This window comes from Monomorium pharaonis, chromosome 1, assembly GCF_013373865.1.
Source record: "Monomorium pharaonis isolate MP-MQ-018 chromosome 1, ASM1337386v2, whole genome shotgun sequence".
Classification (NCBI taxonomy): Eukaryota; Metazoa; Arthropoda; class Insecta; order Hymenoptera; family Formicidae; genus Monomorium; species Monomorium pharaonis.
Genome location: NC_050467.1, coordinates 33,870,373 through 33,892,802, shown reverse-complemented (window position 1 = coordinate 33,892,802; position 22,430 = coordinate 33,870,373).

The following is a 22,430-nucleotide window of genomic DNA, read 5'->3' as shown; positions in this document are numbered from 1 at the left end:
TTAAGCGTGCGAAAGTATTTGAAAGTAGCAATGCTAAATGCTACGTAAATTTTAAAGGCAGTTGCAAAGAATGTGATGCAAGACTTACAGGCTTTTTATATAGTAAGCCTAAAAAAGGAAACGATGTTATCTTTGAATGCACGCTTACCGGTTTTTCTTCAGATGTCAAGCACACTAAGAAAAGACAATTGAGAGGTGCATTACGAGAAAAAATTGCAAGCGAGTTGGTGGATGGAAATAAAAATGCTAACGTATGGCGCAATGAGGAAGCCAACAGAATAATGGAATTTAATGATGATATTCCACCAATTTTATATGATACAACAGTTTTGCGCAAAGCGAAACAAGAAGAAATCGATAAACGATTACAACTGAAAAATACAAATCCTATAGAAAATTTATATACTGCAAAGTATATTAGACTGACTGGAATTATACATAATATAGGAATGGATCCGTTTTATTGTATGTACTGGACTCAGGAGCAACAACTCGTGTATAAAACAGCTTATAAGGATAATAATAGCTTTTTAGCAATAGATGCTACAGGAAGTATAGGAAAAAAATTACGTCTTCCTAACGGTGAAAAATCCTCACATTTATTTTTATACGAATGTGTTTGCGTATCTAAATACGGCAACTTTCCAACTTTCCAAATGGTATCCGCAAAGCAAGATGCAGCGGTAATAAGCTACTTCCTTTTGGAAATTGTAAGAAATAGTGCACCGAAATTTCGAACTGTTGTGACAGATTTTGGAAAAGCTATTTTGATCGCTGTTGCACGTGTATTTGCAAATTGTAATGATTTAAATCATTATTTGCAAATATGTTATAAAATTATTAAGAATAAATATACGGATATCCCATCATGTTATTTGAGACTAGATGTTAGTCATTTTATAGCCATGATTGCTAGATGGGATTGCCTAAAAGGTAAAGCGACAAAAATACGTCAATTTTATTTACGATGTTTGGCTAAATTAAATCAAATGGATAATTTTCAAGACATTTCTGAATTTCTAAAACATATATTGGTCGTAGCATTAAGTGAGGATCTAGGCGATGATATGATCGACCCGCCACTGTTGCTACCATCTGAAATATATCTGATGCAAATTAATGACATGATTAAAGGAGTTACGGTTAAAGATCCGGAACAAGATAAAAATTATGAAAACGTAGAAAATGAAATTAATACAGAAGGTTGTTGGAATACTTGGGCAGAAGATATATTTGTTAGAGCAGAAGAAACTGCCCATGCTTGCAAAAATGGAACTGTTGTAAATGCATTTTACAACGTTGAAGTTGCCAAAAAGATAAAAGATCTTATATGTTATTTACCATTATGGACAGGAGTAATGAGATCGTACTTTAAATATGGTTTACCAATTGCCACATCAGCCTTTGTTGAAGCTGAATTTGCAGAATTAAAGACCAGAGTTTTTAAAAATAAGTTACCCATGCGAATAGATAAATTTATATTTCAACACATTGATTACCTTGATGGTAGACTGAAAATAGCATGTGGTTCATCTAATGAAAAAGTAGATTTAAATAAGACAGAATCGACAGAACCAACAAAAAAATCAAAAAAGAACAAAATAAAATCATCTTGTAACGAGCCGTTCCTCCACTACCGCTTGAACGAAGGTAAGGCCGTTACCCCTACCTCGCTCGCTCCCTCCGCTCTTCTCTCTTTCCCTCACCACCGAGTGGAGGGTATATAAGCCCTCCACTCGCGAGGGAAGACAGAGCTTCCCCGGCCTGCGAAGTGAGCAGACCGTTCCTCCTGGTGTACTGAGCCAGGCATCCTCAAGCGCATATTGAGCGCCGTCACCTAACCTAGCGATCCTACCCGGGCACGCAGTGAGTGCCTTTCTGGCCGCGTATTGAGGACAGTGGTGCAAGTTTTGGGCCGCGAGCACCTCGGGTGCTCCGCCGAGCACCGCCGAGCACCCGAGTCGGTCGCGTTCGAACCTCGAGACTCGGGCCGGCTCGGTCGCTCTCGCTACGTCTGCCGCTACTCGGTTATTAAAAAGAGAGAGACGTCCGTCTCTCTTCCTCCAACGCTGCCACGAAAGCGTGCGTTCAGCGGCCAGCGATTGACGCTTGACGAAAGGCGCCTATGCTCCCCCCGTTTCCTCGCATGTCCCCCGCTCATCTAAAGCATCGCGATCAACAAGCAGATCAATTGATATCAATCATTGATAGCATTGATCATATTATTCATTATTATTAATTATTAAATTTTTTTCCATTCATGTAATTTATTGTCTTATTTAAATTATAATAAATTAATTATAATAAAACCAATTATAAATGTACCTTAAGTAATAATAAACATTTTTAATAAATTATTAAATACAACTAAAAATAGAAAGAGCTGACGAGTTAGCAAAAGATCTTTATATCCAAATTCTTTATTCTATATTAGTTAATAGACATTTCGTTATTCAATCATTTTTAATGTATAATTTCCCCAGATGTCAAATGAAACATAAATTAATTATCTTGTCGGTGGTAACGATAACATTAACTCTTAATTACATTGCAACTTTGTTAAATATTAATACTCAGTTAATCAACAATTATAAATACATACATAAATTCGTGAAATATGTAAAATTAATGTAACGTGATCGTGTCATTCTTAAAATTAATTACAAAGTAAATTAAATAAGAGAAATATGATAGTAGTCCGCAATTTAACAAAATAAGAAGATAATAAAAATACATATATAATAACAAGACTCGTGACAAACTCATCTCCAACAAAGTATTTAGTCACTATTAAAACTCAACTAAGTCATATCCAACCGACGTTTCAGGAATAAATGTAAGAGAAAACTCTTGAATTTATCACGTATCTATTATTATGTATGTATATATTTTTATTACTTACTTTGTTAAATTGCCAATTATTTTTATACTTCTCTTGTTTAATTTATTTTGGAATTAATTTCGAGAACATAAACACGTTATATTAATTTTATACATTTCACAAATTTGTGTGTGTATTTATTATTAATTACTGTTGATATTAAAAGAAAATACTATATAGTTTGAATCAGAATTTAACTAATGTTGCTTTATTCTCACCGATAAGATTTTAAGTTATTTTTCTTTCAATGTTGGCGTATTTATGACATTTATTTCTTAATTACTAAGTGGCTTTTACGCTACCCATGAGGTGCCACTAATAGCGCGTTAGGTTTTTTTACGTGGACCTTCGCCAGTAGCCCTATTATACCACATTTAATTGTTTCATATTTTTAACACATCTATTTATAGATGTGAGATCTAGCGTTCTAAACCAGTTTTTAATTAATAAATTATTTAATCGTACATACACATATATATAACATACATAAAAAGGAAAGGAAGAAAGAAGGGAATATAAAAAGATATATAAAAAAATCGTATTTTTTCAATTATTTAATAAATGTTATAATTTTTATAATGGTACACGTAGGTGGGGCCGCCACCTCGGCTTCCACCTCGGCCGCCACCTCGGCCGCCACCTCGGCCGCCACCTCGGCCGCCACCTCGGCCGCCACCTCGGCCGCCACGTCGGCGAGGTGGTATCCCCCTTTGCGCTCGCCAACGGGCCCTCGAGCGACCGCCCCCTATTCTTTTTCTGTCTAAAAATAAATAAATACATTCTTAAAATACAATAATTTTTGATATTAATACGTAATAATGTAAAATACTTACATATTTGCTGCTCTTGCGGCTGCTCCTGCTGCGGCTGCTCTTGCTGCGGCTGCTCTTGCTGCGGCTGCTCCTGCTGCGGTTGCCCCTGCAGCGGCTGCTCCTGCAGAGGTTGCTCCTGCGGCGGCTGCTGCTTTTTCTGCAGCTCTTCGTAAAGGAAGTCGTTGCACTTCCGTTTGTTGCTGCTGTAATTGTTCTTGCTGTTGTTGCTGCTGTTGCAACAGCTGCAGCAAGTGCTGCATAGAAGCTTCTTGCGATTCTGTTAAAAAAATATATAATATTAAAGAAATTTTTATAATAATCCAGAAAAAAGAATAATAATTTACTACTTACGGGACAAATCGTGGTCCATGACGGTTGCTTGCGAAATGTGCGAAACGGCAAAGCTAGGTAAACAATTGAAAATCGCGTGCACGTGTTGCGCCGCGCGCCGCTCGCCGGGCGCCACGCGGCTGATTCTTCATTGTGTGAGTGCGAGCCGCGTTTGTCGTTTTGACTGCGTGCGGAGAGCACGATATCACGATTTGTTTATTGTTACTTGATTTTACTGTGTTAATGTATTATTTTTATGCGATTGAGTGTAACGTTTTGAACGTAAGTGCATTTTACAAACAACGTGTAAAGATAAAAAGAACTATTATTACAAAAATGCATTCTGCACTGTGTGCAGTGTTTATTGCAAAAATGCATTCTGCGTTGTTCGCAGTGCTTATCATCAAATTGCATTCTGTATTGTGCGCAGTGCTTATGAAAATGCATTCTGCGTTGTGCGCAGTGCTTATAAAAATGCATTCTGCGTTGTGCGCAGTACTTACAAAAATGCATTCTGCGTTGTGCGCAGTGCTTACAAAAATACATTCTGCGTTGTTCGCAGTGCTTATCATCAAAATACATTCTGTATTGTGCGCAGTGCTTATGAAAATGCATTCTGCGTTGTGCGCAGTGCTTATAAAAATGCATTCTGCGTTGTTCGCAGTACTTATCATCAAAATGCATTCTGCGCTGTGCGCAGTGCTTATGAAAATGCATTCTGCGTTGTTCGCAATACTTATCATCAAAATGCATTCTGCGCTGTGCGCAGTGCTTATAAAAATGCATTCTGCGTTGTGCGCAGTGCTTATGAAAATGCATTCTGCGTTGTGCGCAGTCTTACAAAAATGCATTCTGCGCTGTGCGCAGAAAATTTTATAAAAAATTCTATTACTCAAGTAAAAAGTTAATAATATTATTATTATATTTAATAAAATGGCAAGGATGTATTTAAACACGCAAGAAATGAGAAAAAATAAAAACCCAAAGAGAAACCCAAAAGAAGAACAAATGTGCATGGGTGCATTTATATCTTACCGTTAGAGTTCGTAATAAATATTCTCTAATGGATAGACATGATTGCAACTCATGTGCATATCAACAACAGGTGACCAGAAGATTATCCGGTAAGTTTAATTAAACGTTACTCAATTTTTCAATCTTTTTAATAATCTGTTACTAACGCTTCAAGCCTTAAAAGTCATTGATAGAACTACTGGGACAAACAAAAATATCAAATTTTCACAAAAAAATTTACACATAATGACGTTGACATTTATTTTGAATGTGGGAATTTTTTAATTCCCAAAAAAGTTCCGTTTTGCTCCCGCACAAGTTCTTTCAATATCTCTTAAGTGCTAAAGTCTAAATTAACAAATTTAGCCATTCAAAGTTTCAGCTTCGAAAAATGTTTAGCAAGAAGAAGATGCCGACTTGGGGCCTCCAATTTGAATAAAGCATTTTAGATATTAAAGTACTCCACCAGAAGAATACTTCAGTGAAAGGATAGAAGTAACATTACAATTTATTGTAATATTAATATATAAAAAATTGTTTATAATTCTTTATATATTAATATTACAATAAATTGTAATGTTACTTCTATTTTTTCACTGAAGTATTCTTCTGGTGGAGTTTTTATAATTTTTTATAATAATAAGTACTAATTTTTTATTATTTTTTATAGCGGCGTCAAGTTTTTCCCAATAAGAGATTATTTTTATTATGTTTTTTTGTTTTTATATAATATTAATAAATTAATTAAAACACTTTATTATTATAATAATATATACGGAACCATATTAATGAATGTAATATTATAATATTAAAAAGTAGTAATAATAATTTTTGTCATTTATATAAAGAATTATGAATGTCTGTTTTTATATTTAGCGCATTGTTTTTATATTTAGCAAATTTTTTCGGAATTTTAAAATTTTCATTGGAGTTCCGTTGGCCCCCGCACGAGTGTTTTTAATGTCTCTTATGACTTAAAGCGCTAAGGTTAGTGTTAACAAAGTTGCAGCCACTCAAAGTTTCAGATTTGAAAAATTTCTAAGTCCTGAGTGAAAATTTTTTCTTGCGAATTTTGATGTTTTTGCGGCAATGCTGTTTGCCCCCGCACGAGTGCTTTCGAAGTCTTTTAAGGCCCGAAACGCTAAAGTCAATATTGACGAAGATGCAGCCACTCAAAGTTTCTTCGGCATCAAAAATTTTCTAAGTTCCCGAGAAAAATTTTTTTTTGCAAATTTTTGTGTTTTCGCGGGAGTGCCGTTTGCCCCCGCACGAGTGCTTTTGAAGTCTCTTAGGGCCCGAAGCGCTAAAGTCAAAATTGACAAAGATACAGCCAAATTTTGGATTTTACTTTAATTTTAAATTCTGGGGTTATTTTGATTGCACTCTCTTCGCACTCATCGGTGCACTGTAGCACTCTTTGAAATCTTTTAAAATCCGCAAGAAAAAAATTTTTTTTTTTTAATGGGGGGCTGCATGAAGTTGGCCCCCCTATTTTTAAAATTAGAATTTCTTTGCTTTAAACGGTTGCAGTCTTTTTAAATTTGACTCAGCACTGTTGCACTCGTGCGGGGGCAACTGGCACTCCGATTAATTTTTTTTAAAATTTAAAAATGTGGGGCTAACTTCACAGTTATGGAGGAGGCACAGAAGAACAGAAAGAGAAGAGAACGAAAAACAAAAAGACAAAAACACCAGAGAGGACAAAGAGGACGAGGAAGAGATCATGGAAGTTGAAATCGAAAGTGATGAAGAAAATGAAAAAAATAAAAAAAAGAGAGGAAAAATTTTGAAACAAAGAAATAAGAGGCACATATAAATTTCTATATATAAGAATAAACCATAAAATTACTTCAATTTTGTTAATTTATTGTTTTTTATGCAGATATTATTCGTCAAAAAACCAATATCAATGGAACAGAGGAAATTGGAGAGGTAGAGGGAGAGGCGGAAAAGAAAGAGGTGACTTTGAATGGCGGGGAAGCTGCGGAGGAAGCTGGGGAGGAAGAGAGATGAGCAGAAGAGGAAGAGGGATGTGCGGAAGAGGAAGAGGGATGAGTGGAAGAGGAAGAGACGGCAGAGGAGGAGGAGGTTGGAGAAACGGACCATATATGGTCCAGTCAAACACACACCCACATTTACATGTGAAACATTAAAAAAAATTTTTATTAAAAGTTTAATGCGATAGCAAATTTTTTTTAATAATATTTTATGTTACATTTTGTTTTTTATTTCATTTTTTCTTTTTATTTTATTACAAGGTTTTGTTTAGTTTTTAAATATATATATTTTATGTTCCATTTTATTAATTTATTTTATCTTTTTATTTTATTTTAAGGTTTAGTTAGCTTTTTAATTTTTTAAATATATTAATTATAAGAAAGTTTTTGTTTGTAACATAAATATAGAAATTCTACATATGTATACAGTGTTTATTTTATCCATTACCACTATAACCTTTTTCCCCACAATAAATACAATTCATTCATTTACTGAAAAAGTTTCTTATTAAATTTTTGTGAATATTTTTAATTAGACATATTTAATGTATGGGTGAGAATTATTTTTCTTATTTTTAAAAATCTAATAATTTTAAAAGTGTCTTGTTAAACTTTCTTCTTTGACTCTGAAAAAATTAATTAAGGATATTAATTTAAAGTGCAGGACAATGCAAAATACGTTATAAGGATAATTGTGTTTTATTCCTGCTTGTGTTAATGCTCTTAACAAGTGATTACACATTATTACGTAAAAGTGTTCCATAATTTTTATGTAATGTAAAATATAGTTGTTTCAAGAATGTTGCTGATTTTATATAATAGTAATAATATTATTTTGTCTATATTGTATAATATTGATCAATTATGTTTTTAACAAATACTTTATAAGTGCAAGACAATAAAATACACGTTTCAAGGATAATTGTGTCTTAATATACATATAATATTTTCCAATAAATCGTGTATTTTCATTATACTGACTACAATTTAGAATGTTTTAAGTAAATGTGATACTTGTAAGTTTATCATAAATTTGCAGATAGAGAAAGAAATCAATAACTTCCCAGCAAACACAAAGTTACATGTAACGTGCTTGTTAGTTGTAATTTCCCACTCAATAATATAATTGCAATATAACACACGTGTTATATTACAATTACATTATTGAGTGGGAAATTACTAACTAAAAAACTAACAGGTACGTTACATGTAACTTCGTGTTTGGTGGGTTAGAACAAGTAATATTTACTTGGAAGTAGTAATTATTTTTCTGGTAAACTAAGACGTACAGATGATCCTTGGGTATCCATATAAATATATTACCCATATTGCAGTTCATAACCACTTCATCGGCAGGCCAGCTGAGTGGCATTATAGTGTATACTTTGTTGTATTTGTCTCGGACAAGATGCTTTTTATCTATTTCAATACATTGCAAAAGAATAAACTGTTCATTATATTTTATAATTTTTGAAAAACTATGTTATATTTAGTACCTTTAAGTAAACATAAAAAGCATTTAAGATTAATAATAAATTTTGTGTAAATGTCCGGATATAGATACATGTCCGGTCATTGGAACGTTTACCTTAGTGGAGAATCAATGAATAAGATATTAAATTATATGTTTATTTAATAAATAATTTAATAAATAATATATATTATGAAAAGAAACGAGATACCTGTGTTACGTCCCGGGCGCGCGGGAGGGGCGGCGTCGCCGATATTCTCCCGTAGCCGGAGAAGAGGGGGAAAAAGGTTAGAGGAACAGAGTCGAGCGGTCCACCGTTCCTCTGGAATTTAAGTAGTGGCAGGCAAATTCGGGCAATTTTCACGATAAAACAAAAAAAAACAAAAAAAAAACATTCGCGAAGTTTATTCGGAGGAGTTTACGTCTGTCTGTGAAATCGCGATTAACGTGGGTCGTTCCGAATTGTACGGATCGTCTCCCGTTAGATTTAGGTATTGTATAAAATCGCTTAAAATATCGTTGCAGATAAGACATTCATCGAGGAGTCTAAAAATTGTTAAACGCGTTGAGCAGGAAATACACGCGTCGTAGCATTGAGTAAATCCGATATGAACGGCATGTCTTCGTTTCAAAACGTAGGATGAGCGGACTTCCCAAAAGGCGCGGATATAACACGCGGAACAGATTATATGTTCTACGTCATGGCGGTGTTGGTAAATTCGCGAGACAGAACATCTAGCAGACGCGATCCATGCGTGATAAAGGGCTGAACGTGCGTTCGGGTTGAAGGTCGCCGGAGAATAAAGCGAACGCGGAGGGCACATAACTCGCTCGTTCTTTCTTTACTCGGTGTCCTCGTCAGAATTGTAAAAACGATACGGAGATATAGACCGTGCGACGGTTACGGTAATCGGAATATTATAAAAAGGGGTGTGATAACGCGCGGAAAGGGCAGGTATTATAAACGACTCAAATTTCGCGGTGCAATCGCTGCAATTGTCGTATGAGACAGTAGTATTTAAGATTACGCAGCATTCGGAGCACTCTTCATATATAGGACTAGTACCGCAGTGGATATAGTGACGGATTTCTTCGTTGTAATTGCTAGGGTCAGATTGATCGCCGATGCAATCGTGACAGAGAATTGAATTATTAAGGCGATTTCGAAAAAGGAAAACTTTATTGCACGAAATTATCTCGTTTGTGATTCCACGTGAACGAAGAGGAATTTCGTACTTTCGCGGGGAAACGCGATTAATCACGCCCATGATATTTGTGCGAGGCGCATATTAAATATTAAATTTTACGCGGCGGTTAGAGAAATCACGGCGCTGAGTAGAGGGGAGACGTTTGACTCGAGTAGGCGGCTTTCTGCAGCGACGGTAGTGGGGGAGCCGGAGCGATGCGACGGCGTCGTTGCGCGGCGTACAAAATGGCGCGAGGCACACTCAGCCACGTGGCCGCGTAAAGATGGCGAGACCTATTCTTCGCGAGATTCTAGGCACTCCGAATTCACTGTTTGGTATTGAGAATTTATCCAGGCACTTACCCTGTTTTTGGAAGCGTAGAACTCGTACCTTGGATCCTCCTTAGAAACATGTGTCACGTCGACAGGTCGCTTCCCGACGGAGATTCGTACTAGCTTGTACGGAATGTGCTCAGGGACGTCCTTCCCTGTCGATGGGCGAGTGGTGTAGGCAGCAAAGCGCGGGTCTTCGGCAGGAATGTCTGACGGCCTGATGCGAGGCACGTGGAAAATGATAGGCACTAATTTGTAATCACTGACTCTAACTGGCAAGGATGAGAGCGTTTCGGTTTTATCCGCGACCGCGTAATCTCCTTCTACACCGAGGTAGTGGAGAAATCCGTGAGTAGGTAATGTCTGGTATAATTGTGCTTTAACTCTGCGAACTTGATATTTACGTCCGCCACGTCGCTGTTTCGGCATTCGTGATAAAAATATTTTTATGATAGCGAAGAGAATAATAATTCGTACTTATTTTAAAATGGTAACAATGAACCTGCGATAAATCAGGACTGAAACAGTCGTCGCAGACCGTGCGGGTCAGCCGCACCGATGGCTCTTACTCACAGTCTCTGATTAATCGAGTGTATATTCGAGTAAAGACTTGAAATTAATTTGTTTTATAATATCCAAGATTATGTTCATCACGAATTCGAATGAGAGGAGAGGTAATTGTTGGAATAAAAGGAAATAAGAGTTTCACTAAATATTCAATATATTTACGATCGTAAATTTACAATTAAATTATTGAAACACAGGATTTACAGCGCGGTGTTATTAGTATTTGAATATAAAAACGTCGGTTATTATCAGTGATCGCTAGTAAGTATTCTAAACATACGCAAAAGTAATATTCTAAGTTCGGAATGGAAGTATTCTAAGGTAAAGAGTGAAAATATTCTAAGTTTGTAATAGAAATATTCTAAGTTCGAAATAGTAAAGAATGAAAATATTCTAAGTTTGAAATAGTAAAGAATGAAAATATTCTAAGTTCGAAATGGAAAATATTCTAAGTTTGAAATGGAAATAATCTAAGTTTGAAGTGGAAATATTCTAAGTTGGAAATGGAAATAATCTAAGTTTGAAATGGAAGAAATAGAAGGATTGAGACGACTCGATTCTAAACTCTGTTCTAAGTCTGATCTGCTCTTTCCACAATCTAAATCTGAGGCTCTGGTCCTCTTGCATAAGAATATATATCGTTGCATAACCCTTCCTCGTGCATATCCCACCCTCGTCTCTTTTTCGGCGGCTCGTTGCGTAACGCTCGAGCGCGAGGCTTCGCTGTTTTGGGGATGCACCAGTAAGGGTGGGGGTGTAGTGGATTAGCAGAGTGTTACAAAATAGTGGTAGTGGGAGTACGGATGCTGTATGCGAGAGATAGTAATGGTGGGAGTACGGACGCCGTATGCGAGAAGTAGAAATGGTGGGAATACGGACGCCGTGTGCAGGAGGAATAGTAGTGGGAGTAGAGACGCAGTACGGTCGCTGTTTCTTTCTTTGTCGTTCTTACGATTTCCTATCCTATTGTCGCATACTTATGCTAGAAACGCATACATAAGGATTAATATAGTCTATGAGCGCGCGTATAACGCGGAATTATGCTAATAAGATAATATAGAACTTAACAATGCTAGGATTATGCGCAAATTAGTTGTTCATACAAATATTAATAGTAAAAACATACACAACTTAATAATAGAATTGTAGTATTTAAAATAATATATTCGGCGCAACTTAATACTCATATAATTATACGCAAAATAATAATAGCGTTACAATAATTGTACGCGAGAATAAAAATAGAAAATAATGCATAATTAATTAATATGTAATATTAATACAATTAATAATAGTAATGTTGTTCGCGAATTAATAATGGTAGTTTTATATAAATGCACAATTAATTAATATGTAATTAATTATAATAATATAATTAAGAATGTGAATAATAAAAATAGAAGGAAAAAGAAAAGAAAAAGAAAATTATTATTTGGCGGGGACGTCACACCTGTTACTATAAAATGAGTAAAATCCCCATAAAATTATCTTTTTTAAAAAAAGGTAAAAAAAGCGCCAAGTATATGCGCGCAAAAACTTCCTCAAAAATGTATTTTTAAACAAAACAAAACGTCTTCAAAAATGTATTCTTGTATAAAACAATTTTGATTTGACATTACAAAATAAGAATATCCCAGTGAGAAATAGTACATCCAATCGACATCGATTCGACATCAAAATCATCATTTCGATGTCAATTCGACGTTAAATTGGTGTCGAATTTGTTATCGTTTTTCGCTGGGATGAAGTTGTAACTGTGAACTTTTAATTTGATTGGCTATAGATAGCTCGGGCCGCGGGATTCAAGATTCTAAGTTAACGAGGAAAAAATTTTGTCGGAATTTTAAAATTTTCGCTGGAGTTCCATTGGCTCCCACACAAGTGCTTTCGAAGTCTCTTAAGGCCCGAAGTGCTAAAGTCAAAATTGACGAAGATGCAGCCACTTAAAGTTTCAAAAAATTTCTAAGTTTACGAGAAAAAATTTTTTTCGGAATATTGAAGTTCTCGCTAGAGTTCTGTTGGCCCCCGCACGAGTACTTTTGATGTCTTTTATGACTTAAAGCGCTAAAGTTAGTATTAACGAAGTTGCAGCCATTCAAAGTTTCAGATTTGAAAAATTTCTAAGTCCCGAGTGAAAATTTTTTCTTGCGAATTTCGGTGTTTTTGCGGCAGTCCTGTTTGCCCCCGCACGAGTGCTTTCGAAGTCTTTTATGGCCCAAAGCGCTAAATTCAAAATTGACAAAGGTACAGCCAAATTTTGGATTTTACTTTAATTTTAAATTCTGGGGTTATTTTGATTGCACTCTTTTCGCACTCATTGGTGCACTGTAGCACTCTTTGAAATCTTTCAAAATCCGCAAGAAAAATTTTTTTTTAAATGGGGGCTGCGTAAAGTTGGCCTCCCCATTTTTGAAATTGGAATTTCTTTGCTTTAAACGGTTGCACTCTTTTTAAATTTGACTTAGCATTGTTGCACTCGTGCGGGGGCAACTGGCACTCCGATTAATTTTTTTAAAATTTAAAAATGTGGGGTTAACTTCACAGCCGTGGAACATATAAAAAGGGAGAAAAAGCGTCAATGGCTGAGTACGCATTAGATCCAGCAAAAAAAACAAAGTATCTAGAACCTCCCATGGCCGAACTCGAAATTATTCGTAACATAAAACGGCATTTTGGCAAGGAAATTGCGAGAGAAGTTAGGCCAACAACGGTGAAAAATATCGAAAAGTTCGTTAAACTCTTGACGAGCTCGATTTCGAGATCCAAAGAACAAAGAAAGCTAAGACGCGTGACGAAACCCTTAAATCCGAGTCGAAAGGCAAGTTCGCGAGATCCGAAGCCACGGAAAAATACGCGAGAGCCGAAACAAAAGAAAAACGCGAGAGTAGTGGAAGGGCGAGCACGTTCAGACGCGCAACGTCGAGTGTAAACAAACGCCGCGGAGAATCGATCGGCGACGAGACAAACGAAAGGCGTGTCGCCAGATACGAACCGGAACCGCGTAAACAAAGACCGGAGGGATAGATTCGCGCGATATAAACAAACGACGCGTGGGGATGAGATAACATCTGCCTGCGTAGCGGAAGTTTCCGAATCGGAAGACGAGGATGGGGCAAATTGTCGCGAAATCGTACCGTATGATAAAAAGGTCGTAGAAAAGGCATTAAAAGACCGAAAAGCATACGAGAAGAAGGATTTCACAAATACTAAGCGTCAAACACTTACATCCGGCGCGAAAGCAAAACGTAAGTTATGCGGCGATAACGTCAACGGAACAAAAGACCGTGAGCGGTGTCACGTCCCGGAAGAGTGACCTTCCTAGCTTATGCGTACCTAAGTCGCACAAATTAGAGGTGCTCTCTCTGCTTTTGAGGCTACCTGCTGGGCCAGCAATACCTCGGGATGTCGAGAGCTAGGATCGGAGAGGGGAGGGTCGAGTGCGTACGCGAATAAAACAGAAATGGTCTTTTTATCAAAATAACTTCTAATTTATTATTATACTAAGTGTCTACAACTATTAAACTACCATGTTTGGAGGGAGTTACAATTATGGGTCGCTGGGCTGGACTGGGCGCAATTCTAAGAATCGCAGGTATTCCTCGAATTCGTCTTGGTTTACACTAGGGAGAGCTTCAGATGGTATGGCATTAAAGGTTTGCAAAAAATAACGGAGGGGAATCGTCAGCTCAGAAGTTCTGGTAGATTCTCAAATTCTAAATCTTTAAGAGTTTAACACAAGTTTCTTAAATTACTTAATCTCAAATAAGCACTGCCAAGTTAAGGATAGAGAAGGGAACAAGTCTATCTAATTTATTCTAATAAACGCTTCCAGCTCACAGCGTGTCAGCATATAGCGGCTACGTTCGACCTATCATTCCACAGATCAACACAAATCTTTTCGGATTGCAACGGAAAGCGTTTCTGCAAAGCAAAGGAGGCCCTTCATCGCCTCCAGCGGTCAGCTCTTAGCTAGTCGCGGCTACAGCTTTTTGGCGTTTGCAGTGGTTATCTCTTTTACGCTTCTGTGGCCACGGAGCTAATCCTTACTCTTATTCTTTACGTATCACTAAGATTATTACTGAGGGGTTGGCTAGTGTTATTTTCCGTCTTATTCCACCAAGAGGGAGTAGGATGTTAGTTATCTTGGATTGAGAAGAAATACTATGCCAGACTACGCTTTCTATGGCGTACAGCACCTTGGTTTGCAGCGGATGCGTCTTTGCTGGAACTCCACAGTTATCGCACGCAGAACTGTGGAGTTAACAAGCGTAGCGGGTGCTAGTCTCAATTAAGGACGCAACCACGTACTGTGATAATCTTACACACTGCCAAGCAGCAAAATGCTCGAAAATCACCTTTAAGCCTAATATCAGAGAGAGAGGGGGTGAAGAGGGGAAGTAAGTTGGTGAAATAATACGATGTTACTATCAATAATGTTCAAATGTAGCTACTGCTGACGTATTTTACACGAGGGGATCCTTTTACTTAATTATTTCTTATTTAATTCAAATAGGGGTTGAACGGGGGTTAAAACAAAATAATCGGATTAATAAGGGAATATTGGGTAGGGTTTAAACAAGCTTTCGATGGTTATTTAGTATTTTCGCCGAGTTTTACAATTTTAATAAGTCTGCCAATTGCGGGGCAAGCATAGAGGTAGATACGTCACTAAGGTAAACGATCGACCAATCATAGGACAGGTATAAGAGGTCTTCACAGTATGAAAATAAAGTTTCGGTTTTTCTACAGAATATTATCAAATATACAGAGAGACAGTAGGGTATGCGAAAAACTCGTCAGTCTTATACACAGATCTATCAAAATTACGGTGTTCAGATGCTTAAACGAAATAGACCAATTACATGGAAATAAAATCAACTAATCACATGCTCGTAGGCATATGGGCTTTAGGTTCTAGCAATATCCCTAGCGATCTAAATAATTGTTAAGTTGCTTGACAAATTACGATACAATGGTTCAATTCGAGCTCTAAGATTGCCAAATACACATAAATTATAAAATGCAGTCGAATTAGGTTCGTTCACAATAGTTAGAAATAATTTAAAATACTTCGAAATAGTTTGACTGAGCGCGGATCTCAGCCGTCACCTCACATGCATGTAGCAACTGCCACAGGTGGTTCAACAATCAAAATTCAATCAATTCGAGAGAAAATAGATGCAAATACATAACAGACAGATCAGTACATGGTTCGATTGCAAAAACATTCAAGAAATAAATCAAATAGTCACAGAGTATAAATTCGACAAAGTAAAAATTAATTACAATTGCCAAATTGTTAAATGCTCATTTTTCTTTGTAAATCTTATTCTGAGTAGTATTTTACTTTTAGTTAAGCTATTGTTAGTTAAGCTATTATTTAATGGATAGTAAGATCGTAGTAATTTTAGCAATGATTAATTAATGAGTTAAATTTGAACAAATTGAGAGGTGATTCGAGCTGTCACTTTGTACAAGAGTTAAGAGTTCGAGTGATAGATTCGAACTGTCACGTAATTAATTTTATTAATTCTTTAATTAGTTAATTAATTGGAACTATTTATTTCTGATTGTTTTTTTCGTTATTTAATGGTCTTGACTTGCTTGTGATAACTCTTTTAGCTTCAGATTCGTGTTCTTTTAATATTATTAATTTTTCCTTTGTCTTTACATATATAGATATATAGATATATTCAATATTCACGGTTCACAAATTATTACTTTAACAGATTGAAATTGCTGGTACTTACGGGCGACTCCGAAACACGCAAGGGCCACACACAATTTTGAGATACAATTATATTCTTTCTTTTCCTCGTTTTTCCAAAATTCGCAAATTATCGCAGGATCGTGCTTCCTTTCCCAAAAGTGCGACAAGGGTTCGTCCACTTCACAATTATACACGATGGAGCACGTATGATTGACGACTTTTTAATGTCGTCATATATTATATGTCGTACTAATTATAATGATTAATCTTATGCCGCAGTAATTAATTGTTTTAAAACTTCGGCCGGAGTGCGCGCGATAGAATGAGGGGCGCCTTATATATTATGCAACAGGGGGACGGGGTAGTCTTCGAGTATCATCCCAAAGGAATGCAGATGATCTAATTTTCATTGCACATCGACAATTGCATAATCGGTTACCATGCAGCGATTTTTATTCTTGAAGCCTTATGACGAAAGATATTATTTTATTTAAATTAATTAATTCTTTTATTCCTTTTGAATCTCGAGTAATATATGTCTATAATAATTTTGATAAAAATGATTGGATTAATTTTAATTATTCTGGCTGCAAGATTAATTCGCATTATTCTTATATTAATTAATTATGCATATGCGGGCACGAAAATTAATAAATTAACTTTCGTTTACATCTAACCATGTATGATCTTGCAAAGGTTCTAGTGAAAGGTTTCAAGCGAGCGTTAAAATTTAATATTGCAAATTTAATTATTATATGATTTTATGCATTAGTCATATTATATAAATTAATATTCATTAATTGTTAATTAACGTTTGCAGTTAATGCAACGTGTTCAAGTTCTATTATAATCGTTTGTTTAAATGATATAAATAATTTCGCGCTACCTGGACCTTTGCAAGATGCTGAAATAAATATATAAAATATGTTATTACGTAATCGTCTGCTATTATGCAATAATCCTATGCGCATCATTCATAACGTTGCAAAAGCCTTAGTTGTCATTATTAAATTTTATTATTAATAGTTATTATTGAGAGTAGCAATAAAAATGATTGTTAACTAATTTTATGCATAAATTATATCTATTTAAATAATAATTCAGTTAAATTAATTCGTTAACTAATATTCAATGTTCTTTAAATCATTATACGATCTCGAAATGGCATTACGGCTTTAAATATTTAATTGTTAAATTGTCAAGTGTTATAATAATTTTAATTGTTTAAGGCTTGTACAACATTACAATAAATTAATTCGTTATTTAATAACTTTGTCGCTTATAGTCATATGGAACTCGCATAATAAATTTTTATTATTGTCTCTGCTATTTAAGTGTTCTTCCCATGAGGCGTAATTGTTTATTAGCCATAAACAAATAGTTAATCTACGTCTGGACTCGTGAAACTTTGACATAATAAACTTTAGGGTAGTTATTTTAATTAAGCATAATAAAATTGATAAAATTAATTTATTTAATAGCAATTTTCTATTTGTTAATTAACATTTTACTCGTATGTTCTCAAGTAGAACCCTTAAATAGCTGTATCTCGCGAACTAGGTATCGGAGGAGTGACGGAACAATACCAGTACCATCGGGGAGACTTAGATTTTCATTTTTTGAGGGGTGGTTTCCCAATTTTGGATTCTTTATAACTCGAGAACGGTTTGAGCTATCGAGTTCTGGTTTGCGCCGAAAATTTTTGATTTTAAAAGCGCTTCTGATGGCTATTTTGGATTTTTGAAAATTTTGAAATTTAAATTTTGAATTTCAAGACCAAAACAAAAATAGTATGGTTAAATACTACATGACGTACTGACACTGTATACAGTGTTTTTATAATTTTTAGATTTTTAGAGTGCGAGATATGGAAGTTACAAAATTTTTGGATTTAGTATAGAATATTTATAATTCAATTTTTCTTGTAGGTAACATCGATCTAAATGTGACTATCATATTTGCAGAGAGCGGTGACGTCATTCGCGGTATCAAGGTAAGTATATGGTAGGTATATGTGGTAGTAAAATTAAGAGACACTACTAAAGTAGAATAAAATTGATCGCTAGTTAGCTTTAATGTACTAGATCCTTATGGCGGATATGTAATTACCAGTATAATTTTGAAATAAATATCTAGGGTTTTAGGTTTGTTCGGTTTTACTATACCGGGTTGGTTCGACGTTACTGTAGTAATCTGTAGTAATCTACCTTCCGTCAATGATTCAAACAGACCTTAATTCTTATTCCTGCGGGTACGAACGAGCTTTAGCTTTTATTTAAGAATGATATAGAGTCTTTAAGAATAAAAGATAATTAATAAGTAAATATATAAAAATTAAAAGTGAAAATAAAAATATTGGAAATAGAAAAATAAAAAAGAAGAGGCGGTGGAAAACGACGGAACGTCACAGCGGAAACGAAAACGAAACACAAAACGAAAGCACGGAAGAAATACAATTGGCGATAATTCGGACGAGGAAAATCATTTGCGATATCGAACAGGTGTCTGAACAAGATCAGCGTACGGATACGAAAAAGCTCATGCCGTATGTCAGGGTGAAAATATGAAACGTTCACGTTAAAGCACTGGTCGATACGGGAGCACAGATATCAGCAATGACCAAACACCTTTACAACAAGCTAAATTCCGATGCGATCGATATGAGAGTCATTCCGATAAAACAGTTTATTTTACGAGGTGCGTTCAATGACAAAGGACAGCCCATAGCTAACCGTATTCAAACTGAATTTGAGATAGGCGATGACAAATACACGCATGAATTTTACGTGGTCAAAAATCTATCGTACGATTTAATACTCGGTATCGACTTTCTCATTGAACGAGCCGCGACACTCGAATGTAGCGAAACTAAATTCGCGGTGAAGTTTAATAATCAAATAAGCAAAGAAGCGTCAAAAGGAATAGGAACGATTAACGCATTAACCTTAGACGAAGCTACGTCGCGTTTAAGCAATATTATTAAAAAACATAAAGGTCTGTTTGAAAACGGGATAGGTCGTATTACGAACTATAAGCATAAAATCGAGTTAAAACTTGATAGGGCGTTTAAAGCAAAAACGTACCCGATTGCTGACGCACACCGAGAGCGGGTGCGCGAGCATATTCTTGAACTCGAGAGCGACGGAATAATCGAACGTGCGGCAACTCAGTATGTCAATCCGTTGGTTGTAGTCATGAAAAAATCCTGGGAGATTAGACTATGCCTCGATGCACGCGAGTTAAATAAACGTATGTCGAACGATCACGATCAACCGCCGACCATTGATGAGGTTTTTCGTAGGATCAAAAGTAGAATATTTTTTTCTACATTGGATATAGCCAAGGCTTTTTGGCAAATTCCACTCGAGAAGGAAAGTAAGAAATACACGGAATTCGTATTTAACAGACATACGTTTTTCGAAGGTTACCATTCGGCCTGAAAATGGAGCATCGTTTACACGCGCGATCCGAAAAACGCTGAGTGACGAATGCGATAGCTTTACGATAGTGTATCTCAACGACGTGTTAATAGCGTCTAACACATTAGAAGAGCACTTATATCACGTAAATTACGTCTTGAAACGTCTTGAAAAGGTAGGATTCCGATTAAACGCAGATAAGTGCGAGTTTCTGAAATCCGAAATAAAGTTCCTTGGACATACTTTCGCGGAATTAACTGCCGAAATGAACGAGGATACCAAATTAGCAATTAAGAATTTCGAGCGTCCGAAAAACAAAAAAAGCGGTTCAAGCGTTCTTAGGACTCATAAATTGGGACCGTCGGTTTATAAAAGGACTAGCCGAAATGACAAAACCGTTAGAAAATCTGCGTAAAAACGTTAAGTTTGTATGGGGCGCGGAGAAACAGAAAGCGTTTAATTCAATCAAATTAGCGTTCGATGGGGCGGATAAATTATTCGTCATTAGAGCGGATCGGAAATTTGGCATTTTTGTTGATGCATCCATATATGGCTTAGAAGCTAGGTTGTATCAATATAAAGAAAGTGAACCAGATAGAAGGTATACAATTGCATGCGCGAGTCGATCGTTGAAAGGAGCGGAACTTAATTACACCGTTACCGAGATAGAGTGCTTGGCGCTCGTGTGGGCGCTTAAAAAATGGCACGCAACCTTACTGGGACGGCAGATACGCGTCCATACCGATCACAAAGCGTTGAAATTTTTAAAAGCATGTTCAGGTGATAGTAGCAGAATTGCGAGGTGGGTGTCGTTCTTAAATGAGTTCGACTTAGAGATTTGTCACGTGCCGGGAAAATTAAATACGACGGCTGACACATTATCGCGATGTAACGTCCGAAACGGTTACGCTAAAATAACTAGCGAGACAAAGATAATCGCAGCAATCTGAGAACCGAACGATAGCACCGAAACGCAAGAGTGGGTCGAAATATTGATCGATGCGCAAAACCACACTGACGAACTGCGAAATAAAGTAACCGAACAACCAAATGTATATTCTATAAGAGAGAATCTAGTTGGAATAAATACACCTCTCGGCGAACGAATTGACGTACCAGACCACATTAGGTGGCAATTCGTTGACAGAGTGCACCAATACATACTGCACTTTGGCACGAACAAAACGATAGACTTTGTAAAACAATATTTTCACGTAAACAATCTCGATAAGTTGTGTCGCGATGTCGTCGCGTCATGCAATGTGTGTCAAGCGACGAAATACTTTACGCGCGTGACTCGAGGCGTGGAATATTACGACTTGCCAGAGAAGCCGGGACAGGTCGTTTCCTTAAATAAATTCAGACCGTTACCGCAGTCAACCCGAGGTAACAAATACGTTTTACTTTTGATGGACCAGTTCTCAAAGCTAACAAAGTTTTATACTATGCCGAATCAAAAGCTTGAAACAATAATGAGTAAACTCCAACTCGAATACTTTAACGAGGTCGGCATGCCTGAAACCATATTAACCGATAACGGGGGTCAGTTTATAACTAACCGTTGGAAAGAGTTCGCGGAGGAGATGAATATCGCGATCCGGAAGACATCCCCCTATAATCCGCAATCAAACCCGGTGGAGAGGGTAATGCGCGAAATCGGGAGAATAATTAGAGTCTACGCGTACGAAAGACAAGTACGATGGGACCGAATAATCAAACGAGCCGAAGACACCGTGAACAGTACCGTGCACTCGAGTACGGGGTGCAGACCTGTGGACCTACATAAAGACTTAAACAAGGTCGTCCAGGCCTAAACTGTTAGGCCTGGACGACCGCCTGAAGCCACTATAAGAAGAAATGGAGGAGGATGAAAAAACAGTGGAGATAAAACTTCAGCAGCGAATCGTACAAGCAACAGAAGTCCTGAGGAAGCGGGCAACCCAAAGAAAGAGACAAACGGACAAACACGAAAAGGCGAAACCATACGAAGAAGGAGATCAAGTTTGGGTGAGACTCTATCGAAGGAGCGATGCATCCAGACGTCTCACAAGAAAAATTCATTTGGTTTATAATGGGCCATACAAAATCGGGCGATAAGACCAAACGCTTACTTAGTGGTAAACCAAGAAGACGAAGCGATAGGCGTATACAACTCTAGACAGTTGAAGCCGCATCGAGAAGCAAGGATGTTGGATCCGGCGCAAATAGCTGCAGTACGAGCGGGTAGAAAACCAGCCATCCCAAGGAAAACCGTCAAGTCAAACAGAAAGTTACCACGAAAAATAGAACAAACCGAGAAGATAGCAACGATTGGCATGTTACAGATCTTGCCTCTAAAAGAAATCGAAAGCTACACTCAAAGTACAAAAAGGGGACCAATGGCAAAGAACCTACTAGCTAAAGAATCAGACGAAGAAATAAATACTATATCGCCAACTCTTGAAGTTACCAAACACAAGAAAAAGCAAATAATTAGTGAGAAGGGCATGAGACACATCTCACGCATCACAAAACTCCTATCCAGAGAAATAAAAGCCTCACATATAAATGGAAGAGTGCAAGGAATTCAAATGAAAATCATAATGGACACAAGGGGTGAGTTCAATGTAATCACCAGAGGAGCGACAAATAAGATCGAAGCACTTACCGACACGCTCAGCAGAACAACGGAATTGAAGGAAATACCTGCTTACCTGAGACGAGAAAAGTG